We start from the raw sequence: 18,675 nt of genomic DNA on the forward strand, positions 1-18,675 counted from the left end.
GTTCTAGAGCCAAAGATCGTAGTTCTCGAACGAGCACTCGAAAAGATTCTGGAGGATCCTCATGATTAGGTATTCTTTTTCCCCAGATCGTAGCATTAAGTATTTCTTGGCGAGCTATAAGATGGTCAGATTTATAAGTAAGTATCTCTTGTAAAATATGAGCAACACCAAATCCTTCTAAAGCCCAAACTTCCATTTCTCCTACTCGTTGTCCCCCTTGCTTGGCTCTTCCTCTAACCGGTTGTTGTGTAACAAGTGAGTAGGGCCCAGTAGAACGCCCATGAATTTTCTCATCAACTTGATGAATTAATTTTAAGATATAGGACTTCCCTATTAGAACAGGTTGCTCAAAGGGGTCGCCTGTTCTTCCATCAAATATTCTGCTTTTTCCCGGGTACTCGGGTTCAAATACCCATGGATTTTTTGTTTCTTTACTGGCTTCATATAATTCTGAAAACACAAGTTTTCTTGAAGCCTCTTGCTCATATCTCTCATCAAAGGGTGCTATTCTATAATGTTTCTTTAGCAGATCCCCCGCTAATCCGAGCGAGCTTTCAAATATTTGTCCCACATTCATTCGGGAGGGTACTCCTAAGGGATTGAAGACCATATCAACGGGTGTTCCATCTTGCAAATAGGGCATATCTTGCCTAGGCAAAATTTTGGAAATGATCCCTTTATTCCCATGTCTTCCGGCTACTTTATCCCCAACTTTGATTTCACGTTTCTGTAAAATATATACACGAACCATTATGTCGAGGGGGTCCCTTTGGATCCATTTCACATCGATAACGCGCCCTCTTCCACCTATAGGTAATTTCAGAGAAGTTTCTTTTGAAGTGGAAACCTCAAGGCCGAATATGGCCCGTAATAATCCAGCTTCTGCGATATATGATGATTCGCTCGCTATCTGAGGCGTTAATTTACCTACTAAAATATCACCAGTTTCTACCCAGGATCCCAACCTAACAACTCCATTTTTGTCCAAATTGCGGAGTAAATGTTCTTCTAGATGTGGTATTTCTTTAGTGATTTTTTCAGCGGAGCCCTGGCTTGTCGTATCCGTCTGAATTTCATATTTCCGGATGTGAAAAGAGGTATAAATATCCTCATATACCAAACGTTCGCTAATTAGTACTGCGTCTTCAAAATTGTAACCTTCCCATGGCATATAAGCTACTAATACGTTTTTTCCTAAAGCAAGTTCCCCCCCAACTGTAGCAGCTCCTTCTGCTAAAATTTGTCCTTTTTTAATGGATTTACCCCGTGGAACCCGAGGTTTTTGGTGCATACAAGTATTTTTGTTAGAGCGACGGTGGTTAACTAAAGGAATACTTATAGTCTTCCCACTACTTGATAAAAGTATCTTATGACTATCAGTAGAAATGATCTTTCCCTCGCGTTCGGCTATAACGGAAACCCTCGAATCTAGAGCTGTTTGGCGTTCCAATCCAGTTCCAACAATGCATTTCTCGGACCGAGAAAGTGGAACTGCTTGGCGCTGCATATTAGAACTCATTAAAGCCCGATTCGCATCATTGTGCTCAATAAAAGGAATGAGAGAACCCCCAATAGAAAAATATTGGAAAGGAAAAATACTTCTAACATGAATCTGTTCCCATGCAATAGTCAAGAATTCTTGGCGGTATCTAGCTGGAACAACCTGTTCTTCCTGAATACCTTGATTCAAGGACAAAGAATTTCCTGCTGCTATCATATAATACTCATCTCTATTTGGTGATAGATAAACCACCTGTCTCTCTTTTTTTTCTTTTGCTTTCTCAGCAGATATTTCATAAAACGGACTCTCTATAGATCCCCACAAGTGATCAATTCTCGCATGAATTGCTAAGGATCCAGTAAGTCCAACATTGATTCCTTCAGACGTGTCAATTGGACAAATACGCCCATAGTGACTCGGATGAATATCTCGGCTCCGAAAACTTGCGGTTCTCCCCGTCAACCCTCCAGGACCTAAACAACTCACTTTTCGCCCATGAACAGTTTGTGTCAATGGATTCGTTTGATCAAAAACTTGAGATAATGGGTATGTGCCAAAAAAGGTCTCATAAGTAGTTATTAATAAAATTGAAGTTGAAGTTGGAGTTACCAAAGTTTGGGGAGTCGGTTTCGATTGACGTATGAATACTCTACGAATAGTTTTTTGAACTGCATGTTGTAAACGACCAAGAGCCAATCCGAATTGATCTTGTAACAGATCCGCAACCGAACGAATACGTTTATTTTTCAAGTGATTCATATCGTCATCGTCAAGTATACCCGTTCCAAATTTCATTCCAATCAAATGATCCGTAGCGGCCAATACATCTCGTGGTAACAAGAATGTATTGTTCTGAGGTATATCAAGATTAAGTCTCCGATTCATATTTCGTCGACCAATCCTTCCTAATTCACATTTTTGTTGAAAAAATTTCTTTTGTAATTCCTCGCATAAGGACTCCGAAAATACCAGGTCCCCACCTACACAAGCAAATTGTTGATAAAACTCCAAAATAGCTTTTTCTTTTGACTCAATCCTCTTCTTCTCCTTAGCATTCGGGAAAGACAAGAAAATTTCAGGGTAGGAAACATTATCTAGAATTTCTCTTAGATTCGAACCCATAGCTGATGATAGAACTAGAATAGATATCTTTTGTTTTCTACTCACGCGAGCCCATATCCTTTCTTTTTTATCAATTGCTAATTCCGATCTCCCTCCCCAATCTGATATTATAGTCCCGGTGTAGATAGAAATTCCCTTATGATCTAATTCCGAGCGGTAGTAAATACCAGGACTTAGCAATATTTGATTGATCACAATTCGGTATATTCCATTTATAATAAAGGTTCCTAAGGAATTCATTATAGGAATGTTTCCGATAGAAATGGTTTGCTTTTGCACATCGAAACCAAAAATTAATCTCGCAGATACATATAATTCGGAAGAATAGGTGAGTGATTCATACACAGCATCTCTTTCTTTTATCGAGGGTTCTAGCAATTGATATCCTTTCGCAAATAATTGAAATGCAATTTCGTGATCTGGATCTTTAATTGTTGGAAACTTGTCAAGTTCTTCTGCCAAGGCTTGATTAATGAACCTAAAAAATCCCTCGAATTGGATCTGACTAAATCCGGGTATTGTGGACATTCCCTCGTTTCCATTCCGGAGCATCTTAATCTTAAGTTTCCTGTTTATCAAAGAAAAATTCCATTATCAGCTCACTCTTCATCAATCCCTACGGATTGATCTAGCAATCATGGAATCTATATTCTGTTTACTGAATCACATGAAATTCTAGGGAACTCCACATACGTATTTCATATATGTATTTCATACATATGAATAGAGACCATTTCGACGAAAATTCTAGTTTACCAGGGGTACAAATGAAATGAAAATGAATTGCTAAAATATTCCTACAAAAAAAATTATGCCACTTATACTTTATAATATTCTAATCAGATTGAATGGCAAAGATTTCTCATTTTATCCCCTTTCTATGAATGTAATAAAGCCGTAATATAATACACTAGAAAGTTTTACTTTACTTCGATTTAGAATAGCGTGCTTACTTTAATTTCTAAAAATAATTTGAGGGTTCTTTTTTATTTCGGATCGGAGTAGTATAATTGCTAGAAAATTAAGTATTTCATTGTGGAATTCTAAAATAAAGTAAGTCCCTTTTTTAAGTACATGCCAATCTAATTATCCACCTCTCCCCATATCCATGCTTTTCTTTTATCGTAATTTCACTTGGGTAGGCCAAGATAGTCAGGTTATACTCTAATATCAGAGCAAATTTCCTTTTTTTATTCAAGATATTTAATTTAATACTTTGAAAAATTAAAGCACGATTCCCCATAGAGATATGTACATAAAGGGGATCTTTGGATAATAATGCTGCTCGGACCTAAAGTTCACCTATACACGGATTAAGCATAAAGCCATAATATTTTATTATGCCATTGAAATTGAAGGGGGGGAGATAATACCGATTTAAGAGTAGTTCACTACTGCAATTCAAAAAAGAAAGAGAATTCTAGTTAATGGTTCCAATTTGTTCTGAATTTTGCAGCCTGTGACTAGAAATCCACTTTTCTTCTTTTTCATCTCAATAGAAAGAAATGGGAAGTTTTATTGTGTTAGCAATGTATGTTTTAAGATAGAATCTATCGAGGAGAATAATCGAAACTGGATCAAAAAAAGCAGGAGTATCTTTTTTGAAAAAGATTGGAAAAAAGTAAGTTTAATTATATTCAAAATAAAAGAAAGGGGCTTTTCGTAAGAAAACGTGGATGAATACTTGCTGTTTTCTAGATTTTCGATCGGATTTTTTGGCGGCATGGCCAAGCGGTAAGGCAGGGGACTGCAAATCCTTTATCCCCAGTTCAAATCTGGGTGCCGCCTGATCAATAAAATACTTAGGTTTTCTAGTACTGATCGAATTCAATCAATTTTTACTTCGCATAAGTTCGGGCAAGAGAGTAACTAAGCCTGCCGATACTGGGTTTAGAGAAACCATACCATAGTTCTATCCTTAAACTAGGGTTAGGGTTTGTTTTGGCGGTAGTGGCCAAAATGGTTATCAATAGGGGTGAGGTAGTGTTTCCTTATTCTTTTATTATATGAATTTGAATTGGTTCTTAATTGATTCGATTTGAGAATTTTTAAATACGAGGATAAGATGTCAGAAATCTTGGTATCCAAAGAAAGGTCCCTAAGGGGCATTCTTCTCTTTTTCAATCTAAGATTCCAGAAGGGACTCCACGAAAGAATATCAAGACTTCCTAATTATCATACATTTTTTTATCGTACATCTTATGTGACCTACATACACTAGAGTAACAAAAGGAATAAAAAATCTTCCTATTCCCGCTTCTTCTATTCAGGACATCATTCCCGTACTCTTTCTTTTTTAAGGTAAGGAAAAAAGGGCTTTATAGTATCGTATTTTTAATGCTCTCTAATTCTACAAGAATTCCTATAAGAATTTGTTAGGAGTAAATTCCTTGAACTGATTGATCCATGGCCTTAGGGCAGAAGCCCTTTTTGACTCTGTACCCTTGATTCCACTATGATTATTGATCAATAGTAGAATAATCCCTTCATAGAAATAGGAGACATAATTTAGATGGATATAGTAAGTCTCGCTTGGGCTGCTTTAATGGTAGTCTTTACATTTTCTCTTTCACTAGTAGTATGGGGAAGGAGTGGACTCTAGGGATACGATACTACTAATTGATTAAGTAATCAAATTGTTGTATCAATTCTTTTTTTAATTGATCGTTTTGCATTAATTATTTTGTCAAACGTTATTCTTTAATCTTTTTCTTTAGTTTTGTTTCACTCCTGTAAGAAACTCTTGTATTGTAAGAAAGAGCCATTATACCAATTAAGAATTTCTACTAGAAATGACTAATGGTTAAAAAAAGTTCTATACATAAGAAAATTAGACTTTCTTCCACGGAACTATTCACGGCATATCACACATTTTCCATTTGTTTTATACTCTTTCTTTATTCTTAGAATAATTTTTATTCTCTTTTGAAGCATCTCGCGGGATATTTAAGCATGAAAGATTCGCTGGTTTTTTCCTTTTACTTTTTACTATAGTCTATTCTTATATTATTTTTCTTTCCTTCCATGGATTCTTTGGTCAAGAATTGTCTTCGATTTTTTTATTTTGACCTGATTGAAATTAAGTGGATGCAATGAAAAAAGAAATTGAATTAGACTACTTAACTATTTCAATCTACTAATCTATTCTATGTAGATTCAAAGATAATATAATAGAAAGACTCTAAAGTGTCGTAGAAAAAACTATATGTAGTTCTTTCTACCACACTTTAAGATTCCAACCAGATCCTTTCATTTAAGACTTGGATTTTTTTTATTTAATCCCTTTTTCATTTCTTCAATGATTAATTGGAATTCCACTTAATTATTTTGGCTGACTGTTTTTACATAAATAATAAGTAAAAAAGAAGTAGGAATTAGAATGAACAGTGCAGTAGCAATAAATGCGAGAATATTGACTTCCATAACCTCTTTATTTTTTATTTTCACAATAACTCGGGATGTAATCCCATGGAGAGGAAAAAGGGGTATCTTGTAAATTCAAGGGTAGGGCTTGCATTCTGATAATACTGAATCAATTCAATATTATGAATATCGGATCTATCAAATCAATTCATGGATGAGAGTTATATAGTATAACATAGGAAGATCCTATATCCATACTAAGACCAAAATGGGTTTTTTGATTGGATTAGGAATTCCCTCTTTTTTAATCCTTTTTTTTCTACTTTTTCTTTTCTATATCTCTAACCCACGAGCTTTCTTAATCTTATACAATTTCTCTTCCTTTTTCTTATAGTTATACATACAATTATGTATGTATTATATGAGCAACTTTCTATGGGTCACATAGACATCCAAATAAGCAGTAGAAGTGAGATGGGGAAAAGAGGTCTGAAATAAAAAGGGAATACAATTTATGTATGGATTCCGGTAAAATACCGGTACTCTATTCCATAACAGTGGAATAGGAAATTAAGATGAGGATGGTATCATCATAAAGAAAGATAGAGTAATATCCTAAAATTCTACTAATCCACATATCGTATGTGTGTCTTTCTTTATCTTTATCGATCGGGAGTAGTGAAAAAAATTCCTATACTCCTTCCCTCCCTCTTTAATGAGAGATGCAAAATAAAAAAGTGAAGTAAGGGTGCCCTATGGGTATTTGATCTTGCTCCCTGCCCCTTTTTTTTCATGGAAAAAGGAAATATGAATTTCTCCATTCATTGAACCCTAGTTCGGGACTGACGGGGCTCGAACCCGCAGCTTCCGCCTTGACAGGGCGGTGCTCTGACCAATTGAACTACAATCCCCGCGGGGTGTATGGCATACCCATTCTTAAATAGAACCATAAGAAGATTCGATTCGTCTGTCGTACTCTAAGAAATAGACGAATCATATACTACATACCCACATATTAATATTATATTATACGTGGGTATAGTGAGAGTGACATAACTAGTATGTCGTGATTTTTTATCACTAAAAATGGATAATAATCCACCCTTCAACAAGAAAAACTCTTTTGTTTGTAAGAAAGGAATGAGAGATATGGATTAGAAAAAAAAATCCCCTTTTTTATTTCTCTTTTATTTCTATAGATCAGACATTTTATTTTATGGGAGAAAAACAAAAGGATTTAGTTCATATTCACGAAGCCCTAGATTTTTGGGCCGAGCTGGATTTGAACCAGCGTAGACATTGTCAACGAATTTACAGTCCGTCCCCATTAACCACTCGGGCATCGACCCAGGAAGAATTTATTCTAGGGTTTTTGCTAATCTATGATTAACCTCCTTTCATAATACTCCCTACCCCCAGGGGAAGTCGAATCCCCGCTGCCTCCTTGAAAGAGAGATGTCCTGAACCACTAGACGATAGGGGCATCACTAGACGATAGGGCCATATACAACCGCTCGTGATTATACTATAATCATAGTATGAGCAGTTTTTTTGAATTGTCAATATACTCGAAAAGTATAACTAGATCCAAAGCAAAGAGTTTTTCTAACTTTTCTGCTATGTTTTCATCTAGGATTTTTTTAGTTGATGGTTAGATTAATTCATGGATCATCCTCTACCTTTTAGGGAAATTCATTTTAAATGTATAGAATAAGAATGGATTACTAAAAGGGATTCTAGATTAGTTCAGTACAGGTAGTTATTTTATTGATCTAAGATAAGATGAAAAAGAGTCCAATTTTTTTTTTATTTCCATTCCGTGCTTCATTTAGTGTTCAGACCAAAAATGCATTCATCCCGCACTAAGTCATAAAATTCTCTAAAGAGAAAGCTTCAAAAACAAAGAAAAAAGCGAATCAATTTAGTAGAAAAGTACTCTATCAGATTCGAACCAATGACTTACGTCTTAGCACGAGATTACTCTACCACTAATTTAAAAAGCCCTTTATCGGATTTGAACCGATGACTTATGCCTTACCATGGCATTACTCTACCACTGAGTTAAAAGGGCTTTTTATTTAATTCAAAAATTTGCCACTTTGATTTCCCATTATGGGTCTACTGCATAATGTACATATTATATATATATAATATATAGAGATATAGAGAGAGACATTATGTATAGATTGTATATGTATTGATATCTTGAGAGCTCAAAATAAAATTAAGAAAAAAAAACATACCCAACTCTTCTTGGTTCATGGTTTTCCGTTTCCGAAGGCTAGTAAAATAGGCGGATTCTGGAACCCCAAGGATTCAATGGTATATGGAAAATATAAGATTTCCAATCCTAGCGGGAAAAGGCAGGGAACAGATACCCAATAGGATAGGATCCTTGGGAGGAACTTTTGGTAATGGCCTTGATCCTCTATGCTATTTTTTATGTGTTCTTAGTTCTATTGAACTTTTTTGATTCTTTTAAACAAGAATCTAATAAACTAGCATTGAGTCAGTGGAAAAAAGGAGAGAGAGGAAAGTGTTAAATGGAGAGAGTCGACTAATCATAGACTTTTAGGATCTTCTTTACATCAGGTAAATCTGTCAGCCCTGTCCGTTTTTTTCTTTAAGTTACGACTCTTTAAGTTACAACTCTTTGCTTCTTACTTCTATCAAGCCATAGGGAAAGTCTATGATGAATTTGGAAAACTCATCTCACTCTTACTCTATGGCTCGGACTTAATGGGGGAAGAAAACATCTTCTATAATTTCTTTTTTGTTCAATTCTGGACAAAAAAGAAAAGGAAAAAAGGAATTTATAGGGACAGTGTTACCCCCTATATCCCCTAGTTTATATTGTAGGAATAATAAAACAATTTAGCAGTCTGGCACACTTACGTCCTCGCAAAGTAAATAATGATTATTGTAGTCGTAACCGTAGAATAGGATAGGATCCTAATCAAAATAAATACATTTGGTTCAGGCGCTATTAGCAGGGTAAGAAGAGATTTATTTTACAGACCAGAGGGAGAGGGGCTATCTAAATCCTAAAGTAAAGGCGCGCGATCGAAGTAGAAGTACCAATGGCTCAGTGTCATGAACCTTCTCCATCTGATTCAATAAGGGGGAATTAGCCTCCTTGTCAAATGGCTATCCTTGACAAAGGGTACCATTTATACCATAATATACAATGTAGCGGGTATAGTTTAGTGGTAAAAGTGTGATTCGTTCTATTAATAACTGAATTTGAAATGATATACTTAAGGCATCCTTAAGTTTTTTTTTATATTCCGATGAAAACTTTAGTTCTTATAAAGGATTAAATCCTTTTCCTCTCAATAGCATATTGAGGAAGAATATACATTCTGGCGATTTGTACCCAAAAACTAATTTAAATTGCATCCAAAATAAAAATTGGATTATGATATGAGTACAGAGTCGCGAAGCATAATTTTGCATTGGATTTAAGTATTCCAATTTTGAAAATATGAGTAAAGGATCTATGGATGAAGATACAAAAAAGTTGATTTCCAATCGTAACTAAATCTTCTTTTGTTAAAGGATAAGGAAGCCAAATAGCTAAAAAACGATAGTTTTGGTTTACTAGAACCATCCGCATATTGTTTCAGCTCGGTGGAAACCCAATTCTTTTCCTCAGGATCTCTTGAATGAAATTAGGGAACGAAGTAAGTAGATTAGATGGATTTAGATAGAATTTCTATCTCCTACTCTATAAGGATCATCTAGAAAGCAGAGAGCTTTGGTTCCATTCAAATAGAAAAGCTGACATAGATGTTAAGTGGTGAGAATATCCATAAAGGAGCCGAATGAAATCAAAATTTCATGTTCGGTTTTGAATTAGAGACGTTAAAAATAATCAACCAACGTCGACTATAACCCCTAGCCTTCCAAGCTAACGATGCGGGTTCGATTCCCGCTACCCGCTCCATTCTGTATAAAAGGAGTATTCTATTTGTCTAGACATGTTAAAGGCTTGTATTCAAGCCTTTTTTGTCCACCAGTTTCTGGTACTACAGAGCGGAGTAGAGCAGTTTGGTAGCTCACGAGGCTCATAACCTTGAGGTCACGGGTTCGATTCCCGTCTCCGCACTTAGCAGTCTCTATAAAAGGAGTATTCTATTTCTCTAGATATGGTAGAGGGGCGTATCCAACCCTTTTTTATTCATTAGTTCCGGGCCCTAGAGGGCAAAATTGAGCAATTTGCGAAGCCACTTGCCTTCACAAAAAGAAGGCGCAAGGCTTCTCCCTACCTTGCAGAAAATAAAAATGAAATGAAAGGGACAGTCTACCTCTCCCTTCCTTTTAAAAACAGTTTGCCCGTTGTTTGTCTCAGTTAATACCCAATTTTGGGGCTCTGTTGGCTAGTTCTATTTCTGCCTCCGGAGCGCCCTCTTTTTTTGAGGGGGATGCAAAGGAAGGGTAAATATAGTAAGGGATACGGCACTAGACTAATACTTAATTAATACTTAATTTAATATAAGTAGTTAAACAATTAACTAGACTAAACTTTTTATCATAGTACTTTGATAAATTAAGCGGGCGAGCGGCGGGAATCGAACCCGTATCTTCTCCTTGGCAAGGAGATGTTTTACCATTGAACTACGCTCGCTACGGTATATATTTTATAGCGTATATCCGCTTGGGTCGACCGTCTATGTCTGGGTCGACCGTTTCATTTCATTTTCTATTCTATTATATTAGATATTAGAGTTTTCCTTTTTTTATTATCTGTCAATGAATATTCTAATGGGAATTTCATAATACTGAAAGAGAAGAGCTAGCAATTCGGAACGCAAATTGCGTTTTAATACGTCTCACTATTCGAATTTTTTAAATGGCCTTTATTATTTCTTTTTTATGGGGTTACTAAATATTAACCAAATTTAATTTAAGAAATGAGAGAATTCAGAATAGCTACGAGAAAGACTAGTCCAATCCATAATGATGTACCGGAAAATACAACATTTTTATTATTTGACCAACCATCAGGAGAAGCAAATACAAGGGGTACACTAATTACTAAGACTGAGGAAGTCGCAATTAATGCAAAAACAGCTAATTGGAAAGCAATAGTCATATTTCTAATCCTCCAAGCTACCATCAAATAAAGTTGACTACATATTTGATCCCTCACTTAACCAAAATTGTAAAAAAATACAAGAAGTAGGAGGGGTTTAATCATGAATCCATTGATTCTTCTCTTTAATTAAAATTTATTACTTAACCTCTTTTTTATTTGGATATGGGGGTGAGAGGAGGTTATTTAGTCTTTATTTCACAAGCGGGTATAGCGGATCCTGTATCCGTGTATACAGTATACAGAGATATATCGAAAAGGAACTTGTATCTGATATCTTTCTAGAGGTTAATAAATATTTTTATTTTTTATATGGCTATGTTCTATTTGTAGGAGTAAAATAAGGATTAGGCGGTGGAGAGATGGCTGAGTGGTTGATAGCTCCGGTCTTGAAAACCGGTATAGTTCTAGGAACTATCGAGGGTTCGAATCCCTCTCTCTCCTTTTGCTTATTGAATACGTTTGTTTCTTTCATTTTTTTTTATTCTGTCCCTTATCTTTCTTTCATAAAAAGGAATGAATGGCTCGGCTAGATAGAATAACCGAGCCAGAACAGAAAAAAAGTAGAACAGGTATAAATAAGAAAATCTTAGTTAAGAGGGTTCATGTAAAGAACAGGTTCCAAATCACGATCGATTCCCTTTTCAAAACCTGCTGCAGCAGCTCGGGCTCTTCCTGCATGCCATAAATGGCCCACAAAAAAGAAGAATCCTAGAACAAAATGAGAAGTTGATAACCAACTTCTAGGAGAGACATAATTAACTGCATTGATCTCGGTCGCTACGCCACCCACGGAATTTAAAGAGCCTAAAGGAGCGTGGGTCATATATTCTGCTGAGCGCCGTTCTTGCCAAGGTTGTATGTCTTTTTTCAACCTACTCAAGTCCAAACCGTTGGGGCCCCTTAGAGGTTCTAACCATGGAGCACGAAGGTCCCAAAAACGCATAGTTTCCCCTCCAAAGATAACCTCCCCAGTTGGGGAACGCATTAGATATTTCCCTAAACCTGTGGGTCCTTGAGCGGATCCCACATTAGCTCCAAGACGCTGGTCTCTAACTAGAAAAGTAAATGCTTGAGCTTGAGAAGCTTCTGGCCCGGTGGGTCCATAAAACTCACTCGGATAAGCTGTATTATTGAACCATACAAAACAACAAGCGATAAAACCAAAGACAGATAAAGCAGCTAAACTATAAGACAAGTAAGCTTCTCCAGACCATACAAATGCACGGCGAGCCCATGCGAAGGGTTTGGTTAAAATATGCCAAATTCCCCCAAATACACAAATAAAACCCAACCATACATGTCCACCAATTATATCTTCTAAATCATCTACACTAACAATCCACCCTTCTCCCCCAAAAGGAGATTTTAGTAAATAACCAAATATAACACTGGGACTAAGGGTCAAATTGGTAATTTTTCTTACATCTCCCCCCCCAGGGGCCCAGGTATCATATACACCGCCAAAATAAAGAGCCTTGAGTACTAGAAGAAAAGCACCTAGACCTAACAAAATTAAGTGAATACCCAAAATTGTAGTCATTTTATTTCTATCTTTCCAGACATAACCAAAGAATGGAAAAGATTCTTCAAGAGTCTCGGGTCCCAGAAGCGCGTGATAAATGCCACCGAAGCCTAAGACTGCGGAGGAAATTAGGTGAAGTACGCCAGATACAAAGTATGGAAAAGTATCTAGAACTTCCCCCCCTGGCCCTACTCCCCAACCTAGAGTAGCTAAGTGTGGAAGTAAAATCAACCCTTGTTCATACATGGGCTTTTCTGGTACGAAATGGGCCACTTCAAATAGGTTCATTGCTCCGGCCCAGAATACGATTAATCCGGCATGGGCTACGTGAGCTCCAAGTAGTTTACCGGACAAATTGATAAGTCTGGCATTCCCAGCCCACCAAGCAAAGCCGGTGGTTTCTTGGTCACGACCAGCTAAAACGAAAGTTCCATTAAAGAGCGTTTCCACGTGGTAGAACCTCCTCAGGGAATATAAGATTTTCATGAGGCTGATCCTGAGCTGCCATCCACGCACGAATACCCTCGTTTAAAAGAATATTTTTGGTGTAGAAAGTCTCGAATTCAGGATCTTCCGCTGCACGGATTTCCTGGGAAACAAAGTCATAGGCACGTAAGTTCAGAGCCAAGCCAACTACGCCAATAGCACTCATCCATAAACCGGTGACGGGTACAAATAGCATAAAGAAATGTAACCAACGTTTATTGGAAAAAGCAACACCAAAGATTTGGGACCAAAAGCGGTTAGCAGTGACCATTGAATAAGTTTCTTCAGCTTGAGTTGGGTTAAAAGCACGGAAGGTATTTGCACCATCACCGTCCTCAAATAGAGTGTTTTCTACGGTTGCTCCATGAATAGCGCATAGCAGAGCCGCGCCTAATACTCCGGCAACTCCCATCATATGAAATGGGTTCAACGTCCAATTATGAAATCCTTGGAAGAAAAGGATGAATCGAAATATCGCTGCTACGCCAAAACTCGGCGCAAAGAACCAACCAGATTGCCCCAGTGGATAAATAAGGAATACCGAAACAAAAACAGCAATTGGACCAGAGAATGAGATTGCATTATAAGGCCGCAATTGAACAGACCGAGCAAGTTCAAATTGGCGTAACATGAAACCTATTAGTGCAAAAGCCCCGTGGAGAGCTACAAAAGTCCATAGACCGCCTAATTGACACCAACGAGTAAAATCTCCTTGTGCTTCTGGCCCCCATAGTAGCAACAAAGAGTGTGCTAAACTATTGGCAGGGGTAGAAACTGCTGCGGTTAAGAAATTACAACCTTCCAAATAGGAACTTGCCAATCCATGGGTATACCAAGAAGTTACAAAAGTTGTCCCTGTAAACCAACCCCCTAAAGCGAAATAAGCACAAGGAAAGAGCAATAGGCCAGACCATCCTACAAAAACGAAACGGTCCCTTCGTAACCAGTCATCCATAGTATCAAATAGATCATTTTCTTCTTTAGGAACTCTACCAAGGGCTATAGTCATAGTGATCCTCCTATTCAATTACTTCAACCATTTCCGAGCACCTCATATCACTTTCCAAGGCATATGATAGTTTTATATCTGTGGACGATTTCTTTCTCGTTCAATGCCCTTTTTCAATGGTCTCGAAGAGAGAAATTTTCCATTTTTATCTATGGAGTCACAACCGAGGTCGTTGTAAATCCATGAATTTGATTCGATTTGTTTTTCTTATCTTATACTTATAGAAATAAACCTTTGAATTCAGCATTATTCCAAGACTCCTATTTCAAAGTCTATCTTTTAAGGGAAAAATGAAAATAAAAGTAACCCCTTTTTTCCCATTCCCTCTCTATTGCATGGGGGGAAGAACTAAAATGGAGGATTCTGAAAAAAAAAAGGACCTTCGAAATCAATTTTTATGTGTAGCGCAAAGGAGTTGCGATTTCTTCTTATTCCTATAGAACATCTAGTAACAAGAATATGAAATCGTAAATAGCGAAAAATTCTTGTCTTGCGCGGTCTAAGTCTAAGGAAATACGAAAAATTCGCTTATACAATTTCATCTACATCGAATTTATATATCAGAATAGCGGATAGAGGCATCATTCAAGGAGTCAGGTCTACTTACTTTATGCTTCTTTCCAATTTTATGGTGGATTTGATAAGAACCCTTTTTGCTTTCTTGATAAATAATCGACAAAAAAAAAAAAAGCGTTTTTTTATATATAGCTTGTTTTATTATAATTATAACAAGTCCTATATGGAAATGCCCGCTAAAGAGAAAATCTATTTGATTGTCTCTCGGTCAATATCGATTTTTACAAAGAAAAAACAAGAATTTTCTTCTTTTTTTTATTAACATTAAGAAAAAAGAATATAACTAAAATGGAATTGGCAATATAATTTTTATAGACTTTTGAAAGAAAAAAAGGGGTTTTTTGCAACCGTTATTTCTTATTTCTTGCCTATATCATATCACGGAAACCTTTCGCTTTGGAACGTGGAGAGATGGCTGAGTGGACTAAAGCGGCGGATTGCTAATCCGTTGTACAATTTTTTTGTACCGAGGGTTCGAATCCCTCTCTTTCCGCTCCCTTGGATCATTTGGGACTTTCAAACTGGAAAGAATTCTGACCCCCGGATTTTCTCATAGATAAATGTACGAAACAAATCCAATTTGTAAGAAAAAAAAAAAATTGAATTTTTACTCCTCGCGTCCAGGATTCCGTCCTGGATCATTAGATAAGAATCCAAAGATAAAGAGTGAAACAAAGAATATCACTACTGTATAAACAAAAAGTTTGAGAGTAAGCATTACATAATCTCCAAGATTTTTTTTTAAGGAATAGATTACCAGTTTTTCCTTACCACACGGATCCACTAGGATGGTTTTTTTTGATACCTAAAAATGCAAAAATGAATTCTGGAAAAAAATTGCAAGAATTCATTTATAATAAGAACTCTTATCAATAGCAAAAATAGGGTTAGGTGGTATTGAATAGGTATTGTGTAGGTACCTAAAGGTACCTGCTCAACCTAGGTGCAGGGGAGTAGAAAGGCTGATCCAAATTTATTGCTGTAGCTACCCATTCAATGTAGAATAATTTCAATTTTAGAATTGAGGGTTCATAATATAAAAATATAAAACTTCTCGGCTTTTACCCATTTTAATTTTTTTTTTTGGAATGAACACATCATTCAATTTGGCATACAGAGTACTAAAGATTTCATCGAAAACTTACAGCAGCTTGCCAAACAAAGGCTAATAGAAAAAAGAATAGAGGTATAACAGGCATAATATCCACGATTGGATTGAAAATAGCATAAGCTTCGGGCAATTTGGCAAAGAAAAAACTAGTAGGATAAAGAACAGAATTAAAACAGATACAGGTTAAACTAAGTATATTAGGCATAACAAGCATTTCATTCTTGTAGAGTAAATAATTGGATTTTGATTGAGTTATTTTTTTAAGGGAAAGAAGGAAAAGGCAGATTCAAAATCTTTTTTTCTTCGGACTTTCCCAAACACAAAATACCTCCTTGTATTCGCACTCTCAAATGAGAGTGGAATAAATTCGACTTTCATATAATATCTTAATAGAATTCCATGTAATGATCAATGCATTTTTTTGATTCTATATTATCTGCATGTGTAGAATACTAGCAAGAGAATATCTCTTCTTTATTTATGTAATTGAAATGGTATTGACGAATAACAAATAAACATAATAGTGTTTATTAGTGTCGCATAAAACCCGAAATGGGGCGTGGCCAAGTGGTAAGGCAGCGGGTTTTGGTCCCGTTACTCGGAGGTTCGAATCCTTCCGTCCCAGATTGTTTCTGATGAAACAAACGGTGAAATCATATAGTACTCCGTATGAGACAAAAGTTTATTAAAGAGAATAATGATATCTTATGTTTTCTCAGAAAACATAATAAAGTCTTAAGTCCAGTCAAATTGACTACCTTTATTTTCATGAAAAAAATGGGATCTAGCAGGCACATTCAGGATATGCCTCTACTATGATCACTTAATAATCACTTAATAATCACTTAATCATATTTTTTTCTTCCTTTTGGTCTTCGAGTCGAAGAAGTACCAAAAACAATTAACTACCAAAAACTTTCAATCTATTCATTGGAATAGTTTATTTAGTTATTATAGTTAATTGTTTTTGGTACGGAAAAAATATATTACTAATAGAATTCTAATTCTAGTAATTAAATGAATTAAACTTTTTTGGAGGTTGATAGTTTATTTATTGAGGAAGAGTCAATCCTTCTCTTCTCACTTCAAGATTGATCATCTCGAGCCATCCGTTGAGGGTGGAAATTTAATAATAAATAAGTTTTAAGCAAACTTGTTTAGTCGTCTTTTTCTATGTTTCATTCATATGATAGAATTCGAATATGGGTTTAAATAAATTGGATCTTGGCGGAGGCTTCCCGGATAAATACTTACTTTCTTTTATCCATATTGCTCCATAGATAGCAAGTTTTAATTTTAATTAGTATACAAAAAACAAAACCAATGACTATTCATGATTCCATCCATATTGGATCAATTTTCTATACCACTTTGCAATGAAAAGAGGAATGTTTGTTATGGTAAAACTTCGTTTAAAACGATGTGGTAGAAAGCAACGTGCGACTTGAAGGACATGATCGATTGTGGATTTTGCTATCCATCATTTTCCATAGTAATGAAAATGCTCTTGGCTCGACATAGCCTGTTCTATTCGTTCCGAACCAAATTTGCGCAGGGTTTAAGTAACATAGTACACGATGGAGCTCGAGAGGACAGAGTTTATTTTTTATCAAGGGAAAGAATCTAGGGTTAGTGAAAACTAATAAATTAGGCCAACTTTGTCAGTCTATCCTTAATATAGAAATAAATCGAAAGGTTAAAATACGAAGAAAGTCCAATAAAAGTATATCAGAATCAATCCCCCTTATTAGATTTCTATAGAAGAGATAAATGCTTTATCGAAGGAAATAAGAAAAAAGGGTATGTTGCTACTCTTTTGAAAGAAAAAAATAGGAATTCCCGAAGTAATGTCTAAACCCAAGGATTTCACAAATCAAAGATAAAGGATTCCAGAACAAGTAAACACAATTTTCAATTGTCTCAACAACAGAGTTGGATCAGAATAAGGAATAAAAGTCAATTCGTTCGAAATGAGACAAAGAAAAGAGTTTAAAGACGACTCAAAAATTTTTGAAGGATTTTGCCTTCGAAGTTTCTCAGGCAGAATTAGCCAACTTGAGTCATGAGTATAAATGAAATTTGTTTTTTCTGTAAGGAAATTAATGGACGTCATAGTCTAATTTCTATTATTATCGACAGAAATTCGAATCATTTTCTCGAGCCGTATGAGGAGAAAACCTCCTATACGTTTCTAGGGGGGGCGTTGTTTATCTACATCTATCCCAATAAGCTGTCTATCGAATCGTTGCAATTGATGTTCGATCTCGAAGAGAAGGAAGAGATCTTCGAAAAGTAGGTTTTTATGATCCGATAAAGAATCAAACTTGTTTAAATGTTCCAGCTATTCTCTATTTCCTTGAAAAGGGTGCTCAACCGACAAGAACTGTTTATGATATTTTAAGGAAGGCGGAATTCTTTAAAGAAAAAGAAAGAACTTTGAGTTAATTGAAGAACTAAATGAATAAAAAAGTAGGATAGGAGAAGATTATTAGTATTCCTCGTTGTCTAATTATTTAGACACAATTTACCTCTTTCTTAATCCTATTTGGATTTATATCGTGCCAATCCAACATAAGCCCCTATTTTATTTACTTTTTCTATCTAATTTGTTTTCTTACCATTGTATTTCCATTGACAAAGGTCTATTGAACAAATAGAATTTGTAGATAGATGGGTCTCTTTATCCTCACTCCATATTTAATTTTTCTGCTTACACTTCGCTCAAATGATAAGGGTGTTCCTCTTGCATGTATTCTCATACAATATAATATATATTTTTTTTAATAAAAATCGCTAAAAAAAGGAGAATTTGGCCATCGTGATTAGGGTCGCTCTTTTTTTTCACTTTAGTGGAATTTAACCGGACCTGTTCGTTTTGCCATTTGAG

The 18,675-nt window shown here is 35.8% G+C and overlaps 8 non-coding genes across 8 annotated transcripts; 4 read left to right on the forward strand and 4 right to left on the reverse strand.

The window, feature by feature from the left end:
* Positions 1-4,340: 4,340 nt before the first annotated feature.
* On the forward strand, positions 4,341-4,411 carry TRNAC-GCA. Its single transcript has one exon. It is a non-coding gene; the product is annotated as a tRNA-Cys (tRNA).
* A 2,412-nt stretch (positions 4,412-6,823) lies between these two features.
* TRNAD-GUC lies at positions 6,824-6,897 on the reverse strand. The gene has a single exon. It is a non-coding gene; the product is annotated as a tRNA-Asp (tRNA).
* Positions 6,898-7,253: 356 nt separating this feature from the next.
* On the reverse strand, positions 7,254-7,335 carry TRNAY-GUA. Its single transcript has one exon. It is a non-coding gene; the product is annotated as a tRNA-Tyr (tRNA).
* A 650-nt stretch (positions 7,336-7,985) lies between these two features.
* Positions 7,986-8,057, reverse strand: TRNAT-GGU. Its single transcript has one exon. It is a non-coding gene; the product is annotated as a tRNA-Thr (tRNA).
* Positions 8,058-10,020: 1,963 nt separating this feature from the next.
* Positions 10,021-10,094, forward strand: TRNAM-CAU. The gene has a single exon. It is a non-coding gene; the product is annotated as a tRNA-Met (tRNA).
* Positions 10,095-10,542: 448 nt separating this feature from the next.
* TRNAG-GCC lies at positions 10,543-10,613 on the reverse strand. The gene has a single exon. It is a non-coding gene; the product is annotated as a tRNA-Gly (tRNA).
* An 824-nt stretch (positions 10,614-11,437) lies between these two features.
* Positions 11,438-11,525, forward strand: TRNAS-UGA. Its single transcript has one exon. It is a non-coding gene; the product is annotated as a tRNA-Ser (tRNA).
* A 3,557-nt stretch (positions 11,526-15,082) lies between these two features.
* On the forward strand, positions 15,083-15,170 carry TRNAS-GCU. Its single transcript has one exon. It is a non-coding gene; the product is annotated as a tRNA-Ser (tRNA).
* The last annotated feature ends 3,505 nt before the right edge of the window (positions 15,171-18,675 follow it).

This window comes from Hordeum vulgare, unplaced genomic scaffold (assembly GCF_904849725.1).
Source record: "Hordeum vulgare subsp. vulgare unplaced genomic scaffold, MorexV3_pseudomolecules_assembly, whole genome shotgun sequence".
NCBI classification, from domain to species: Eukaryota; Viridiplantae; Streptophyta; class Magnoliopsida; order Poales; family Poaceae; genus Hordeum; species Hordeum vulgare.